The sequence below is a fragment of the Camellia sinensis genome, chromosome 10, assembly GCF_055761805.1.
Source record: "Camellia sinensis isolate YWXY chromosome 10, ASM5576180v1, whole genome shotgun sequence".
NCBI lineage: Eukaryota > Viridiplantae > Streptophyta > Magnoliopsida > Ericales > Theaceae > Camellia > Camellia sinensis.
Genome location: NC_138970.1, coordinates 51,985,691 through 52,002,521, shown reverse-complemented (window position 1 = coordinate 52,002,521; position 16,831 = coordinate 51,985,691). Strand labels below are relative to the sequence as shown.

At 31.3% G+C, this 16,831-nt stretch overlaps 2 long non-coding RNA genes across 4 annotated transcripts; both read left to right on the top strand.

The window, feature by feature from the left end:
* Positions 1-2,242: 2,242 nt before the first annotated feature.
* Positions 2,243-3,082, top strand: LOC145801108 (uncharacterized). The gene is made up of 2 exons (XR_014342010.1): positions 2,243-2,449; positions 2,659-3,082. It is a non-coding gene; the product is annotated as an uncharacterized LOC145801108 (long non-coding RNA).
* Positions 3,083-8,565: 5,483 nt separating this feature from the next.
* LOC145801105 (uncharacterized) lies at positions 8,566-14,002 on the top strand. 3 transcript variants are annotated; one of them, XR_014342005.1, is made up of 4 exons: positions 8,566-8,953; positions 9,099-9,203; positions 12,451-12,526; positions 13,818-14,002. It is a non-coding gene; the product is annotated as an uncharacterized LOC145801105 (long non-coding RNA). The 3 variants fall into 3 exon arrangements; XR_014342003.1 differs by lacking the exon at positions 12,451-12,526 and having other exon boundaries at positions 8,567-8,953; XR_014342004.1 differs by having other exon boundaries at positions 8,567-8,953; positions 12,451-14,002.
* The last annotated feature ends 2,829 nt before the right edge of the window (positions 14,003-16,831 follow it).

The window sequence follows — 16,831 nt, the reverse complement described above, 5'->3', positions numbered from 1 at the left end:
GGTCAAATTTAAATTTAAACTTAAAAATTGTAACCCTAAATTTTATTTGTTTGTAGAGGAATTGAAGCGGCATTAGCTGGGGAGATTCTTTAACAAAGCCGTCCAATCACAAAATTTCTTACAATAAAACAAGGAATTAATTAATTAAAAACGAATTTATAAACTCTAATGTTTGAACTCACTTGACGACTTTGTTGAAAGAATCAAATCAAAATGAGAGAATTTTATATAATATTTATTACTAGTTCAACATTTGTTTAAAACATCATCTCAATAACTACAAACAAGAAAGTTTGAAATAAGGTGGAAAAGTGTGGCACAATCTCTGTTTTCATTCTAGAAAGCCAACTTTTCACTTTCCTCTAGAATTGCCACACTTCAAACACACTCTGGGAAGTGGCTAAAAAAAGTTAGTTTTTTGGTTTTTTAATTTTTTTTATTTAAAAAAGTCAATTTTTTTATTCAAAAGAATCTAATTTTTTGTCAAAAAAGTAACTAAGAACGTCAAAAAATTAACTTTTTATCAACTTTTCAAAACGTCACACAAAGAGCTAACACCCAACAACCCTTTCTAGAGAACAATTCAAAACTTCTTCATCATTTTTCTCTCAGAAAATTTAAATTCAAATACAATTTAAATAAATCATTCAAAATCTCTTAACTATTTAACAAAGTTGGATCAATATTATCTCATGAAAAATGCTAGAAATCTATAATTTTAAATTCACAAATTCACCCATAATAATGTCGCAAGGGAATTGACATATATATCATTGAGTTTATAAAAAAATTAAAAGTTGACACTTATTATATCACATTCGGGTTTCAAACATTTTTATTATCTCACACAGAAAATGATATTCATATATAATTTGTATACATAATTTGTCACCAGAATGATATGCTAGTGGAATTTTAGTAATTAAATATCATTAAAATAGACATTTTATTTTAAATGATAAGTCTTAATTCAACAATTTATTTATTTTTTTGATAACTAGATGTCCCAGTTAACTTACGCATATCTCCACTAATCTTGAGATCCTAAAGTTCTATGTCCCTTTTTTAAGAGTTAATTACCTAAAAATCCTATTTTTAAATGTTATGGTAGCTTGAGTCCTATCTATGATTTTTTGTACCAATAAGTCCTATTCCTCTTTTTTTTTTTCTTTTCTTTTTAAAATTTTTTAAAATTATGAACATTACCAATTTTGTATAGTAATGTTCCAGATAATTGTTTCACCAACTAATGAAAAAAACAGAGTATGAGATTAAACGTTTTTACTATTCTACTTATTGGTTTGAATCAACTATCCAATAAAATCGAAAATATTATCAGTTTTTTCCTAGTTTTAAAATTGAGAACATTATTAGTTTTTTCATTTTTTTTTTGCACATAAATGTTGTATCATCATACTCCTTTATAGACACAAAATTTTCAGTTTTGCACAAAAAAATCATTCAGTTTTTTCAATTTTTTTTTAAATTTTTTTTTTTTGCACATATATATATATATATATTAGTTTTTTCAATTTAAAAGTTGATGTTTTAAAGTTCTGGAAATCAAAATAAATGTCAAATTATCATGTTTCTTTATAGATAATTATAAATGATAAACAATCATTGTTTGAAGGGTAATTTCAATTATTAAAAATTTAATGGGACTAGAAGGTTCAAAAAATCTTAATTAAATAGAGTATAAATTCATAAATTAAGACTTATGTATAAATACTTTTTATTTTATTTTATATCATTTTAAATATAAGTAAGTAATTCGTTATTTTATATTCCACTCATTTCGTGAGATTCAATAATCTCTTCCATATAGAGATACTATGTCCCACCAAGCTATTTAAATTTGAATAAATTTTTTGTAAACATCAAATCATATATTTTATAAATTTATTAATTCAATTCCAAGATTATGCCTGCCCCAACAAACATAACCAAATAGTGAGCAAACGAAAGTGGAAACTTGTGGCACAACCAATCTTGAAAAAAAAATCTCTTGTTTTAATCTAGAAACTTACTTTCCACTTTTTACCTAGAGATGTTACACTTCAAAACAGAAAGGCCCACCCCTTCTAGATGACAATTAAACAACTACTCCATCATTAATATAACCATAAAATTAAATTAGTCTACCATTTAAAAAAATAAACCCATTACATTAAAGTCCACATTTGTCGTCATTAATTATATAATTACCAGGTCTCCTCTACTTCTTGATCACCTCTTTGCCAAGTCCACTTGTGTTTGGACATATATATATACACATACAAAGATCAATCTTCCAATATACAGACCTTGTTGAAGCCAAAAATAGACATGGGTTTGCTCAAATTCAAGCTTTCTCTTCTTCTCTTGTTGCTGTTGATTGGTGGTTTTAAATGTCAGAGACCAAGAGTTGCAGCAGCCAGGCCACTTTCTTCTTTCCTACCTCAACAAAGTAAGGGTTTACTAATCTCTCTCTCTCTCTCTCGCTCTCCCCCCAAAATATCATAAAAATACAACATATGAATTAGATTATGTTGAATATAGTTCACACAACACAATTTGAATCTATGGGATGTACTTTATTTTTGAAATATTGTTCGAATACTTTTTCATGCTACATAACCTTTTTGATTAATTAGTGATGATATTATTGATGTGTAGGACACACAAAACTATTTGCAACACTGGGAATGGACTGCAAGTGTTGTGATGGCACAGGAGGAGGAGAATGCACAAGTACATGGGTTGAGCCTTGTTCTAAACTCCAATGCCTTCCTTGGAAGCTGCATTAGCATAGTCGTGTATCTGTAATTTTTTTTTATTATTTAGTACATAGCTATATATATATATATATTAGAAGGTGTGTACACCCATATAAGTGTGCTTGAAATCGGCAGTTATAGATCTCTGAATCTGACTGAATTCAGTCATTACAGTTGCAATTACAAAAAGATAATTTGGAAAAGTAAAAAGCTGTGACACTTTGTGTTTATACCAAGTTTATTGTAAAATTTATATAATAGTATATATATGTATGCTAGTTAAATGAAATGAAGTTAGTTTCAGCTTGCAAGTTCTAACCCAATTTTGAAGTTTCAAGTTACTGCCTACTTCTCAGTTTTCCTTATATGAACATAAAATTTCTACTAGAAATTAAAGGGTGTTAGCCAGAAATAGTTTCTGAAAAATTTGATCAATTTTTTTGATTGTTTGTTTGTTTTTTTTTTTTTTTAAAATGAAAGCCTGTTATTAGTTGTTAAATTAATCATTTAGGTTTGACAATTTCTTTTTCCGGCACATCAAAAAGAAAATTACATATATACAAATTGAAGAGAGAGCCTTATCCAATAAGATGAGGATGGTTTTTTAAGCCAAGTGAACTAGTCCTCCTTAACCTAAATTCCTGACCTTATAGTAAGATACTGAACTGGTCCTAATTGATTAATAATACATTTTCTCAAAATTAGATCAAAGAGGAACTTAAGTTTAATGACATTTTTACCAAATGCGGGTTGTCATGAAGTTATGTTTTCAATTGATTACTTTTTGAAAATACGACATCAATCCTGAAGTTGGGTCTTAAAAACACAATTTTATAAAATAATTTATATTTGAAAAATAAGTTTAAATTGCTTGAATTTATAAATTTTGTTTTTAAAACAACTAGTATTTGTTATTTAAAAAAGAAGAAGAAGAAGAAGAAGAAGAAGAAGAAGAAGAAGAAGAAGCAATATCAATTTTAATTGTTGCTAGTCTCCTCTCCTCTAGATGTCAACAGATGAAATAGAAGCCTGTGAAAGAAAACACAAAAAATGTAAAAGAAAAGTGGTTTAGACCACTAAAAGAGGAGCACTAACACTATGTTTGGGAAGCTAGGAGAGAAAAGAAAAGAAATAATTACTTAAGTAATAAGAGAAAAGAAAAAAAAATGATCGTGATTTCTCTCATTTTTGTTTGGATAAGGAAGAAATAAAAGAAAAGAAATGATTGTGATTTCTCTCATTCTTGTTTGGTTAGGTTTCATTAAGAGAAAAGAAAAGAAATTATTTTATGTTATATTACCAAAATAACTTTTCTATATTTTCAATCATTTTATTTCTTTTATTTTTATAGGGACAAAATAGGTATTATGAAAATAGTAATTTCTTTTCTCTCCCAATCTCTCCATTTTTGGAAAGATTGAAAATGAGGTTCATAAGAGAAATGAGTTTCTCTCCATTTCTTTCCATTTCTTTCTACTTAAGTTATCCAAACAAATAAGAGAAATACATATCACTCCATTTCTTTTCTTTTCTCCCCAAATTACTCAATCCAAACATAGTGTAAAGGAGTATTAATTTGTCCTTTTTCCTTTGTATTTTGCCTTTTTCCTTTATTTTGTTTTTGTTTTTTATTTTATTTTAAATGGATGCCAGCTCAATAGAACTGCATTTAGAGCAGCTCTACAAGTGGTCTCAATCACCACTGAATGTGAAAATGGCATCTTTTGGTTATCATTTTTCAAAAATACTTTTCAGAAAACTCTACTTTCTTATTTTCTGTGTTTTTTTTATTTTTACTGAATTTTTTTAATATTTTAAGCAATTTTTTTTTTAATTTTTAGACATCCCTAACATAAATATACCTAAAAAATAAAAAAAATTGAAAAAAACCTTTTAAAAATTCACTAAATACCAAAAATATATAAAAAAAAAAACGAGAATTCAGTACATTTTTTGTATTTTTATGTATTTATTAATTTTTAAAAATATTTTTTCACAATTTTTTTACTTTTTAGATACATTTAAGTAAGGTGCATCTAAAAAAGTAAAAAAAATGTTTAAAATTTGAAAAATATTCACTAAAAATAAAAAAACACGAAAATAAAAAAACTCATTTTTTAAAAAACTTAATTCAAAAAACTCAAACCAAACACACTGAATAGTTTTCTAAGCTTCCATAAGGGTTGGAAACAGTCAACAACAGATCACTCCATAGAATCAAATGCCATTATTACATGTATAATAATACAAGTTAAAACTTAGATGTCCTTCGTTATGAGCTAAGTGATCGCCTACAAGTTCTACAACAATCATATCATAGGCACATCTCAAAATCATGAGAATCACTTAGCTCTTCTCTCTTTTTGTGTGGAGCGATGGCTTGTGTAGCGATTTAACATGAGCTCTTTCAAATACATTGTCTTGACTTAATTATTCAATAAATGAAATGTAGTGAATGCATTGTTGATAAAGAGCATGGAGGATGCGGGCTTCCTAATATAATCCACTTTTGACCTTCTCCACTTATTCTAATGCACAAATTTTATCAATTATAATCTTAGGTTTCGTTTGGCATAAGATTTTTTTGACTATTTTAATTACAAAAAAATAAAATAGGTTGAAAAAATCAATAGGACAAAATATCACATTCAAACCATAATCATTTCTTTTTTTTCTCACACAAAAATCAAAAAAACTAAAAAGTTCATTTTAAACAAGAATTTTTAATCATAAACTAAAATAATTAAAAAGCTAACTCATATCCAAAAGAAAGCTTATTGACCAATGTGTGAATTCTATCAGCTTTCGTGTGTGCTAATGCTTTATTAATGTTTCACATGTCAAGCAAAAGAAATTCAACTTCACCTTCTCATTAGACCACATACCTTTTTTTTCTTTTTTTTTTGAGGGGGGTTATTAATATTTCATGTGTCAACCGCGAATTATTTATTTCATGTCTGTTAATGTAAATTGTGTAAATTACCACACCACCAACTCCACCTACTATCTCCACTACCACCCACTCCACCTACCACCTCCACTACCACCCACTCCACCTACTCACCTACCTCACCTACTCCCAAATCCTCTCCTATATAATAGCTTGTAATATACAAAATATATACAAAAAACACAACAATCAATAATACTACAATTTATCATGGTATCAGAGCAGGTTTAGAACCTAATATTTTCGCTTCACTGGCGGGCGGCAACCTCACCTTAGCCGTCCGCCGGACCTCAACCAATTCCGCTAAAGTTTTCTACACATATCTTCACTCTCCGACACCGACTCGCTCTCTCCGTCCCCTGAATCTGGAACCCCGGAGAATCCCACGCCGCCGCTGCTGAAGACGGTGTCGGAGACCGACGACCTCGTGAAGCCGAGGGAGATCACCCCCCTCTTCCACAGAAACCCTCTTCGACCCAAACGACCTCCTCAGCCTCTTCAGTCCCCAGCAAAATCATTTTTACATTCTCTCTCTACTTCCACTACTACAAAAATAGTTAAAGATCACACTTTGACAAAAAAAAAAAGATCTCACTTTTATTGGAAGTGTGATAAAAAAAATTAGATTGATATTTTAATCACACTTAATTTGATTGAGTGTGATAATATTTATTTTTTATGTCACCTTTCAATTAAGTGTGATTATATATATATATTTTTAATCACACCTACTAATTAAAGTGTGATTATATATGCACTACTACTTTTTAATCACACTTTTTAAACAAGTGTGATTATATATATATTTTTTAATCACACATTCTAATTAAAGTGTGATTATTTATATATTTTTTAATCACACCTTCTAATTAAAGTGTGATTATATATACACTACTACTTTTTAATCACACTTTTTAAATAGGTGTGATTATATAGATATTTTTTAACCACACATTCTAATTAAAGTGTGATTATTTATATATTTTTTAATCACACCTTCTAATTAAAGTGTGATTATATATACACTACTACTTTTTAATCACACTTTTTAAATAGGTGTGATTATATAGATATTTTTTAACCACACATTCTAATTAAAGTGTGATTATTTATATATTTTTTAATCACACCTTCTAATTAAAGTGTGATTATATATACACTACTACTTTTTAATCACACTTTTTAAATAGGTGTGATTATATAGATATATTTTTTAACGACACATTCTAATTAAAGTGTGATTATATATACACTACTACTTTTTAATCACACTTTTTAAATAGGTGTGATTATATAGATATATTTTTTAACGACACATTCTAATTAAAGTGTGATTATATATACACTACTACTTTTTAATCACACTTTTTAAATAAGTGTGATTATATATATATTTTTTAATCACACATTTTAATTAAAGTGTGATTATATATACATTACTACTTTTTAATCACACTCCCTAAATAGGTGTGATTGTATAAAATATTTCAATTTGATTTTTATATAAAATATACAATTCTCAAATCCGCGCCTCTATTCTACCCATGAATGATAGAGATGACTCACTACTAGAAAATGAGGCTTTAGACATGGAACTTTTTCACCATCACTACAACAAAAAGTGTATTTGAAGACGAAAACTAATGACGAAAATAAATTTTGTAACAAAAGACGTACCTTTTAGTGAAGAAAATAATTTTTCGTCTCCAAATGTACCATTTTTAGAGACAAAAATAAATTTTCGTCACCAATCTGCATACATAATAAAAAAATTAGGTGACGAAATTATTTTTCGTCATTATTTATATTTTTTTTGTCACTAAAGATTTTCCCGCTAATTTTTCGGATGGTACCAAAATTTTCAAACTTTTGGTGAGGAAAAAATTGGTCACCAATAATAAAATTATTAATGACGAATATATTTTCGTCACAAATAATTTTTAATATTTTAATATTATTTAGTGAGAAAACTATTTTCGTGACTAATAATTTTATCTTTTAGTGATGAAATAATTTTGTCACCAAATAAATGGTTTAGTTGCTAAAGGTTTTTAGAGGGAAATAGATATATTGGCGCCTTAGATATATCAGTTCTTCTTCTCACACACAGATTTGACCACCAAACCTCATCCTACATGACCTCACCTCCCCCTTTCTCTTCTCTCACGCCTCACGCCTCTGGCCTCTGTGTCTCTTCTCTCTCACGCCTCACGCATCTGCCCTCCTCCACTACAACAAAACTGACTTTTTACGGCACCACATCAATGACATATAATAGATGTACGCCGTAGTTTCTCACTTTTACGACTTACTTTTTTTGCACGTCGTAAATACTTTTCCAATCATGGCGTGTCTATTGCGTAGGCCATAAATGGTAATAACGATAATTTTTTTACGGCTTGCAATTCACGCCGTAAATAATAAAAGTTTTCGCGATGTGCATATGACATGCCGTTAATACATTAATTACACACGACGCACATACGCCAGCCGTGAAAAATGAATACTTTTCACGGCGTACATAACACCTGCTGTTAAAAGTATTGCACTTTTTATGACGCACACATCGCCTACCATTAAAAGTATTACTTTTTTATGACGCACAGTGCATGTCGTGAATTGTAGGATTTAAAAAAAAAAAAAAAAAAGCGCCAATATGAAATGTTGGGTGCCAATTACCAAAATATATATATATTAGAAATTTTTTTTCCAAAATAACTATTTTGTGTTCCTCTAATCAGAATAGAATACCAAAAAATTTAAAATAAAATAAAATCACAAGCCCTAGCTCTTCAGCCCACCCAAAAAAAAAAATAAGAAAATAAAATAATCAAAATACAAGGCTTTGTCTTCTAATGAAAACAAACCCAGAGGGTTTCATCAAAAGGGAGAATAGAATGGACTTCCATTTAAGTTAAATTCAAAAGATGGGTTAGAGAGAGAAGCTCTCTAGAAAACGTTGTCTTCTAGGGTTTCAATTGCTCATTGATTTCCTGATGTCTGTAGCTATTGTTACCATTGATGATGAAAATTTGGTGGTTTTTACTCAGAATTGTTTGGGCGATCTAGGGCTTGATAACTGTGCGTGTGAAGCACTGTGTGCGTCTGCGATTAAGACGGTGGAACATTCTGGTTCCCCTTCTAAATAGATGGAAGAAATCAGAGAGAGATTGAATGTGATGGAAGCAAATATTGCCGGGGTAAATCAGGAGAAGGGTTCGTCTCATCGAAGAAGGGTTACCTGGTACATTGCTTCCTCCTTTCCTTCCTCTTGTCTTTATTGATTTCTATTAAAGTGATCACTCATTTTTCTTTTGTTTTGCTTTCGATTTCTATTTCGATTTTGATCATCTCTTCTCATCGATTTCGATTTCATCTCTCTATTGCAGATTATCTTTCTTTTTATGGTAAACTGCTGCTGCTTCTCTCTTTCTCTCTCTCTACGAAGCTAGGGTTTCGAAACCACCATGTCAAGAGGTGTTGATTGAACGACGGTAGATTTTTCTGTTTCTTTTGAAATTTTGTTCAGATTTTTCTATCACCATTTGTTCTATTTCATGTTTATGTCTAGTGATTTGGGGGGGGGGGGGGGGGGGAGAGAAAGTTTTGAGAAGTTAAGTTTTAAATTGAAAATTTAGGGTTTTTAATTGGGGGTTTTGATCGAAAAATTATGATTTTGTTGCCATTGCCAATTTTTCAGGTAATTTTGATTTTTACTTCTAATGGCTCCTATTTTACTTTGACCATTCTTTTTGTTCAAGATTTTTGCTAGGTTTTTGTTGGATAGAAAATTCGTATAGGGTGATTCTCTTCCTCGTCTCTCTGTGATGTTTGCACATGTTTGTATGTATCTAAATATTAACATATACCCAAAATCGTGACTTCATATCAAGATGATTTGTGTTATGTGTATGATGATTGCTTGTCTTTGTTTCTCTTTGTTGTCTTTGGCTGGTTATGTTTGTGTAGGTATCTCTATATATCTCTACTTTGTTTCTATTGTCCCGTAGAGAAGAAAACTATATACATGTTATTTATGCCTTTTAGGTGTTTGATAAAATGCTGAGTGGTTGGATCTTACTATATTATATTGTTTTCTTGTGAGCTTTTCTTAAATATGTCTATATATATATATAAAGTAAATGACTATTTGAAAGTTGTCATGTTATATGTGAGAAATCACCAAGGAGATGAAAAGTTTGGTGAAATAAAAATGTTATATATAACAGCCGTTACAACACACACACACACACACACACACAAAAAAAAGGATTGTTTTTTTTTAAAGAAAAAAAATTTGGTTATTTAAAAATAAATTAAAAATTAAAAAACGAATTCTAGAATGTATGCTAAAATGACAATAACATTGGCTACAAGTAGATGTCAATACATTCATAAAGACAACTTAACTTTTAATGTAACACAGTTTTACTCCCATGTGATATATATTTCATAGCTCCATCTTGGATGTCCCTAAATTATTCTCCATTTTCAGAAGTCAATGGATAGTTTTACTAAATTTCCCTCAATGTCTTTCTAAAATTACTACTAGTTGGCCAAAGATAATGCCAATCCATGTAAGGGTAAAATTGAAACCTGCAATGTAAACACATTAAATGAACTTCACTCAAACATTGTGCTTATTTCCAATGTATTATAATTTTGGGTTATAGCATGTAAAATTACAAATTTAGCTTGTTTCTTTACTTTGATTGTATTAATAAAAAAGCTTGTTTGAACAAAAACTTCTCAAATAGAACTTATGTGAAATTAAGTGTACAAAGAAGAGTGTGTATATATGTTTTATGTATAAAATGTTCCCTTGCTTGATTCTAGGGGTTGTCATGTTGGAAACCCATGCTTCCTTAGATGTCCCTAAATGATTCTCTATTTTAAAAAAAGAAGTGAATAGTATTACTCAATTTCCCTCAATTTCTATTGCTGTAAAATCAGTACAACTTGGCTACTAGAGGTGATGCAAAGCCACTAAATGATAAAATGGAGACCTAAAATTGTGAGAATTCTGTCAATGGTTTTTACTTAAATATTGTGCTTTTTATACTGGACTATACTAGGTATAATTTTTCAAACTACAAATTCGACTTTTTTAAATTAAACTTCTCAAATAGAGGTAAAAAGAAAATAGTTTTCCAAGACTCCCATGACTTCCTTTTCAGTAAACTGCCTCTCCAAGCCAAGTCATCAAGACGAGGCCTTTTATGATTGGTCTCAGCATAAAGCCTCTCATAAAACTGAATCACTTCGCTCTTAATCCCCTCCCTCCTCTCCACCCCATTAATTTCTAAACTTTTACATAGTTTTGTGTCCTATGGGTGTTAGTCAATTTGTGAAAGGACTGAATATTCCTGTCATAAATCCCTTGCCTTCTGCCTCCATCTAATTTCTTCCATATGAACAATGTGTCCCAACTCCATTTTGACTTATTCCCTTCCTACTCATTATTTAAAAACTTATGTCTCAATACCAATACAAAGGGATAGGGAGAAAACTGATATAGTGAATGACTTTCCATGTCTGGTATAGTAAAAAATCAGGTGAGTGATATATATTTTCTATCTTATTTTTATCATTGTGAAACACTTATATGATGACCTATTAGCTAAGGGTTTTAAATGCTGCATGACACCTCGGAGATTTTCTATGTAGAAGTTAATTTGATTGGGCTGTTGTCCCTGACGGGTGCCTTCTACCATTTTGGAGAATAGTTTTTGAGCAAAATATAACCAAATAAAGAAAATATTGCAAGGATTAATTTATTCAATCTAAAACAAGTTTCATTACTGACTAGATTTAACCTGCTCACATTTTTTACCATGCATTCATTGGTCTTTTCTAGCTTGACACACATAAATAACACTCCTTTGTAAATGAAAACTGTTCATCAAACTTCATAAACGGCTTAGCAACATTTTCTGGCTTGACACACATAAATAACACTCCTTTGTAAATGATACAAAGTATCATCGAGTGTGGAATTCATATTGTGTCTGTTATTGAATCTGTTTTGGCATCTAATTGTGTCTGTTATTAATTGTTTTGTTTGGAATTTAGATTGACCAACTAGGTGGAATTCAGAAAAAATAGGTGGAATAATTTTGGTATGAATCTGTCTGTTAATTTTGGTATGAATTTAATAATAGGTGGAATAATCTGTATGAATCTGTCTGTTATTAAATGTTTAAGAAAGTTCTCGCCAATAGTGATGAAAATAACAGAGAAAAGTAGTATCCAGAACAGAATTGATAAATGCTGACTGACTAAAACGATTGAGTAAGCACTCCATAACTTGAAGAAAAACCTGCAACATGATTAACTATAGTTAGAAAACTATTTTGTTGAGTGCTTTCATATTTAAAACATTTAGGGAAACTTGACCACTGACTTTTAGAAGACTTGATCACTGATGGCTCCAAAAAAAAATAAGTTCATTATATATTTGGAAAGACAATGAACAAGCCAAATCTTAGTGGATTTGTTGCCCTCCATGCCATATTGGTCATGAAAAAGTCACGCAATGTTCAAATAAGTATTACCAGCCCAGATTAGAGGCTTATATCAAACTCCAGCTACCTTCCTCAATTTTCAATCTTCCTCTGCTTGAATTTGCTATATTTTTTTTATTTCTCTATTTTTTTGTTTTGAATTTCCTATAGTTTGAATTTTGAAAAAATATTACACGGAAATGTTGATTTTGTACTCATCTTCATTCTTCCACACAAGGTTTTGTGACCAGAGATTAGTCATTTAGCAATTCAAGCCTACAGTAAAGAAACTAGTCTCAGAGTTGGGCAACTTGGTAAGTAAATAAATTTTCTTTTATGATTGTGCTTCAGCTGAACACTCACTGTCCAGTTAATTTCATGAATTTGTGTCTGTTAGTCTGTGTCTGTTTACATTCAAACTGAATCTGTGTCTGTTTACATTCAAACTGAATCTGTTTACATTCAATCTGTTTAATTGAATCTGTGACTGTATTTTATATTTTATTAATATTTTATTAATCTGAATCTGTTTAAAGGAATTCAATATTTTATTAAAAAGGTCCAAAATAAAGATTGACAAAATAGGAGAAAAAAAGGTTTAGAAATGGACTATAATTGCTATAATTGCTTTAATTTTGCTCTGTTATGTTATTTGTTTATTTTTCACTTTTGTTCCACAAGTTTGGTCATAAAAGAGAGATCTTCATTTTACAATTTCGACTAGTGTTTTTGGTGTCTTGTATCAAATAAAATGAACTTGAGATTTCAATGACATTGTTTGGTATTGTTTGGTTTTGCTACTTTAGAATCTGATTTTCATAATTTTGCTTATGTTTGGTGTAATATGGAATGCAATGGACTATAATTGCTATAATTGCTTTAATTTTGCTTATGTTTGGTGTTTCATAATTTTGTGTTTTAGGCATATATAAGGAAACTTTGTTCATAAGGTTTGATAGAACTAGAGTTTGTCATAGTTTTATGTATATCATTTCACACCTAGATTCAGTTAGCAAAGATTCTGAAGAAGCAAAAAAATAGCAAGGGGAGTTTAATGTGTATTTTGCTGGGAAATAATTTGAGAGAAGTGAGTGGATCTATAAGTGACACCGAAAAAACTTGAATGGTGTAGACTGTATTGTTTTAGACTATCACAATACATTGATCTATAAGTGAGTGGATGTATACATATTATCCCTACTCTCTTTGTTGTGTCGTGCTTAGTATCTAATTTTTTATTAAATGTCTTGTTTCTCAAATAATATTGTCATTTTCTACAAGTGCATATCTTGAGTTTTAGATCACTTTTTTGTTTTATTATTAAATTATTCTAGCTTAAGAAAGTTTGAAATCATTCATGCCTTGATGATTTATTTTGGCTTCTACAAGGGTATCAATATCTTTTGTAGCTTTATACTATTTGTGTGGAGAATCAAAATAATTATGTCATTTTTGGGGGCTGTGGGGAAAGGATTGGGGCAGTTTAACAACTGGATAAATTACATTATTTTTGGTGAGATCTAAATGTAAGTTTATAAATTAATTAGTAAGTTTATTCATATGCTTCTGACGGTTTTTAAATTAATTTGTTTTTTTATTTTTCAGGTCAGAAATTTCTTGGAGAGATGCAAAATATGGTCAAAGAATTCAAGAACTTACTTTTTCCAAGTTTTTTATTTTTTATTTTTTAATGTATGTAATCACAGTTAATTTTTTTTTATTAATTTCTTTTTATATACTTTTAAACATTTAACTTTCATTTATGAAATATATGATATTATTTCATTCAATATATGGTTGTGATTCAAAATATAGTATATAGTGTGTATTACATTATTCAAATGCGCGTGCAAAAATAATATTGATTATTCTTTAAATATGTCAATTTTTTTTTTATCACAGGTTTTATTAGTTATTAATCACACTTAAAAGGTGTGATCTAAAGTTTTTAATCACACTTAAAATGTGTGAACTAAAGTTTTTAATCACACTTAAAAGGTGTGATCTAAATGTTTTTACCCACACTTAAAAGGTGTGATCTAAATGTTTTTAATCACACTTAAAAGGTGTGAACTAAAGTTTTTAATCACACTTAAATGGTGTGATCTAAATGTTTTTAATCACACTTAAAAGGTGTGATCTAAAGTTTTTAATCACACTTAAAAAGTGTGAACTAAAGTTTTTAATCACACTTAAAAGGTGTGATCTAAATATTTTTAATCACACTTAAAAGGTGTGATCTAAATGTTTTTAACCACACTTAAAATGTGTGATCTAAATTTTTAATCACACTTAAAAGGTGTGATCTAAATATTATTAATCACACTTAAAAGATGTGATGAAAGCATTTTTTAATGACACTTAAAAAGTGTGATTAAAAATGACCATTTTTAATCACACTCCTAAAGACCACACTTTAATAAAACTTAAAAGGTGTGATTAAAAAACATACATCACACTAAAAAAGTGTGATCTTTATCTATATTTGTAGTAGTGTTCATCAACACCAATGGCTGCCTCTTCAACCTCTGCCGCTCTCAGAGCCATCTCTTCCTCCGTCAAGCTCCTCCCAACCACCATGACCGCCACTTCACCTTCCCAACCACCGTTTGGAGATGAAATAAGTTCTACTTATGCCATCATCGGAACCGACCCACCAGCTGGCAAGATTTTTTGCTCCAGCCCGAAGAGAGTTTCAAGCTTGCTCTTCACAAGAGTGTATTCATGTTCCAATAGTTGCAGAAATCTCACACACCCATCAAGATTTTTCTCCTCACAGCAGTTTCTGAAGCCAACACACACATTTTTGACTCTCTGTGCACCTATGCTAGAACTACTACCCTTGAACTGGTGGACATGGGCATCGACCTGTTTGTAATCTACAATCTGTTGTTGTAGAGCAGAGGCCAAATTGTTGAGAAGCCTCTGAGAATCTTCAAAGAAGAGAGACACAACTTCAACCACAAACTTTGGGTCTCATTTTTCACGCGTCCTCTCCTCTCACTTACTTTTTTTTTTTTTTTGTTTAATCACACCCATCCACCGCCCACTTTATTTTTTAATCAAACTTTATTTTTTATTCTAAACCTTCATTGATGCTCTCAGACATCATGTTGTTCCCCACTTTTTTTTTATTATATATATATATATATATATATATCTTTTTATTATATTATTAAAAAAAAAACATCATCATCTCTCCTCCGTTTGATTTCCAACTCCATTATTTTTATTTATTTTCTCCATCCACTTTGCTTATTTCCCCCATCTTTCATTTTTGATTTCCAATATATTTTTATTATTTTTTCTTTATTTTTCTTTCACATTATTTTTAATCTTTTTCCAATTCCATTCATACCATCTAGCTTTGCACACCAAACCATATTTTATTCATCTCAGGGATCCACCCTGATCACAATTTTACAAAAAAAAAAAAAAAAAAACCAACAGCTTTGTTTTCTTTTCTGCAGCCGGCTACCAATCGCCCTCACTTCTCTACTCTGCCGCCGGCCTTTTCTTCTTGCCTCCGTCCTGGACAGCCCTTGCCAGTGTTGCCTCCATGTTTCCCACGCCACCGAGCACGTTCAGTCCCCGCTGCTCCTCCACTGCAGCATATGGCGGATCTCCAAATCGGAACATCACGGTGGCCTTCCGCTTCAGCTCCTTGTTTTCTGCCTTTAGCACGCTTATCTCTGCTCGCGCATCCTTATACATGCGTTGGAGCAGAGCCAGTTGGGCGTTTAATTGCTGCACCTCATTTGTCCTACTCTGCAGCCGGTGCGACAAGTTTGTGACCGCCGTCATGGACTCCACACATGCTTTCAAAGTATACTGATTAGCCTCCACATCCGTTTGCACTGCCATTTTTTGCTCCACCGACCGCATCGAAAAGTGCAACGGAGCAAACTCCGGGGCGCTTGGTTGAGGTTCCAGTGCCACCGCACCAGTTTTCTCTCTTGTTGACTTGTTGAGGTCTGGAAAGAGAGTGAGCAGACTCCGGGACGACGAGGCCATTTTCTGGGCAACAGAGTGTTACAGAATATCTCTCGCAACAGAGTGTTACAGACTCTCTCTCTCAGCACAACGAAGAGTTTTTCAGAGGATTTCGCAGGTTTTTTGCCTCTGCCTCGGCCTCAGGCTTCATCTTGGTTAAATAGCCGAGGCAGCCACGCGCATCGCGCGCCTCTTGACGCCAGACAAATGGGCACGCCAGCCAAGGCACTCACGTGCCTCGCCATCATATCTGGCATGCCTTTTGATGCATCAGGCACGCCTTTTGATGGCACGCCTTTTGACAGATTGGGCACACCTTTTGAGGGCAAGACTTTTGAGGGCTCGATATATATCTCCATGTCTATTTTTTGGGCAGCCTATCTACACACTCATATAGTGTCTTCTACACCGGTCAGCTTTATCAATCCCTTTGTTTCAACCTCAAATAGGTTTCTATCTTCACACCTATTTGAGTTTGAGGGGGGGTTATACACAGTATCATGTATAAGTCGCTCAAGGCGCACTCCCTAAGTCACCCCCTTGGTGCACCACCACAATCTTCTACAACGGTCTGACACGACCACACAGTGTCTTCTACAAACGGTCCGACATGACCCCATAAACTG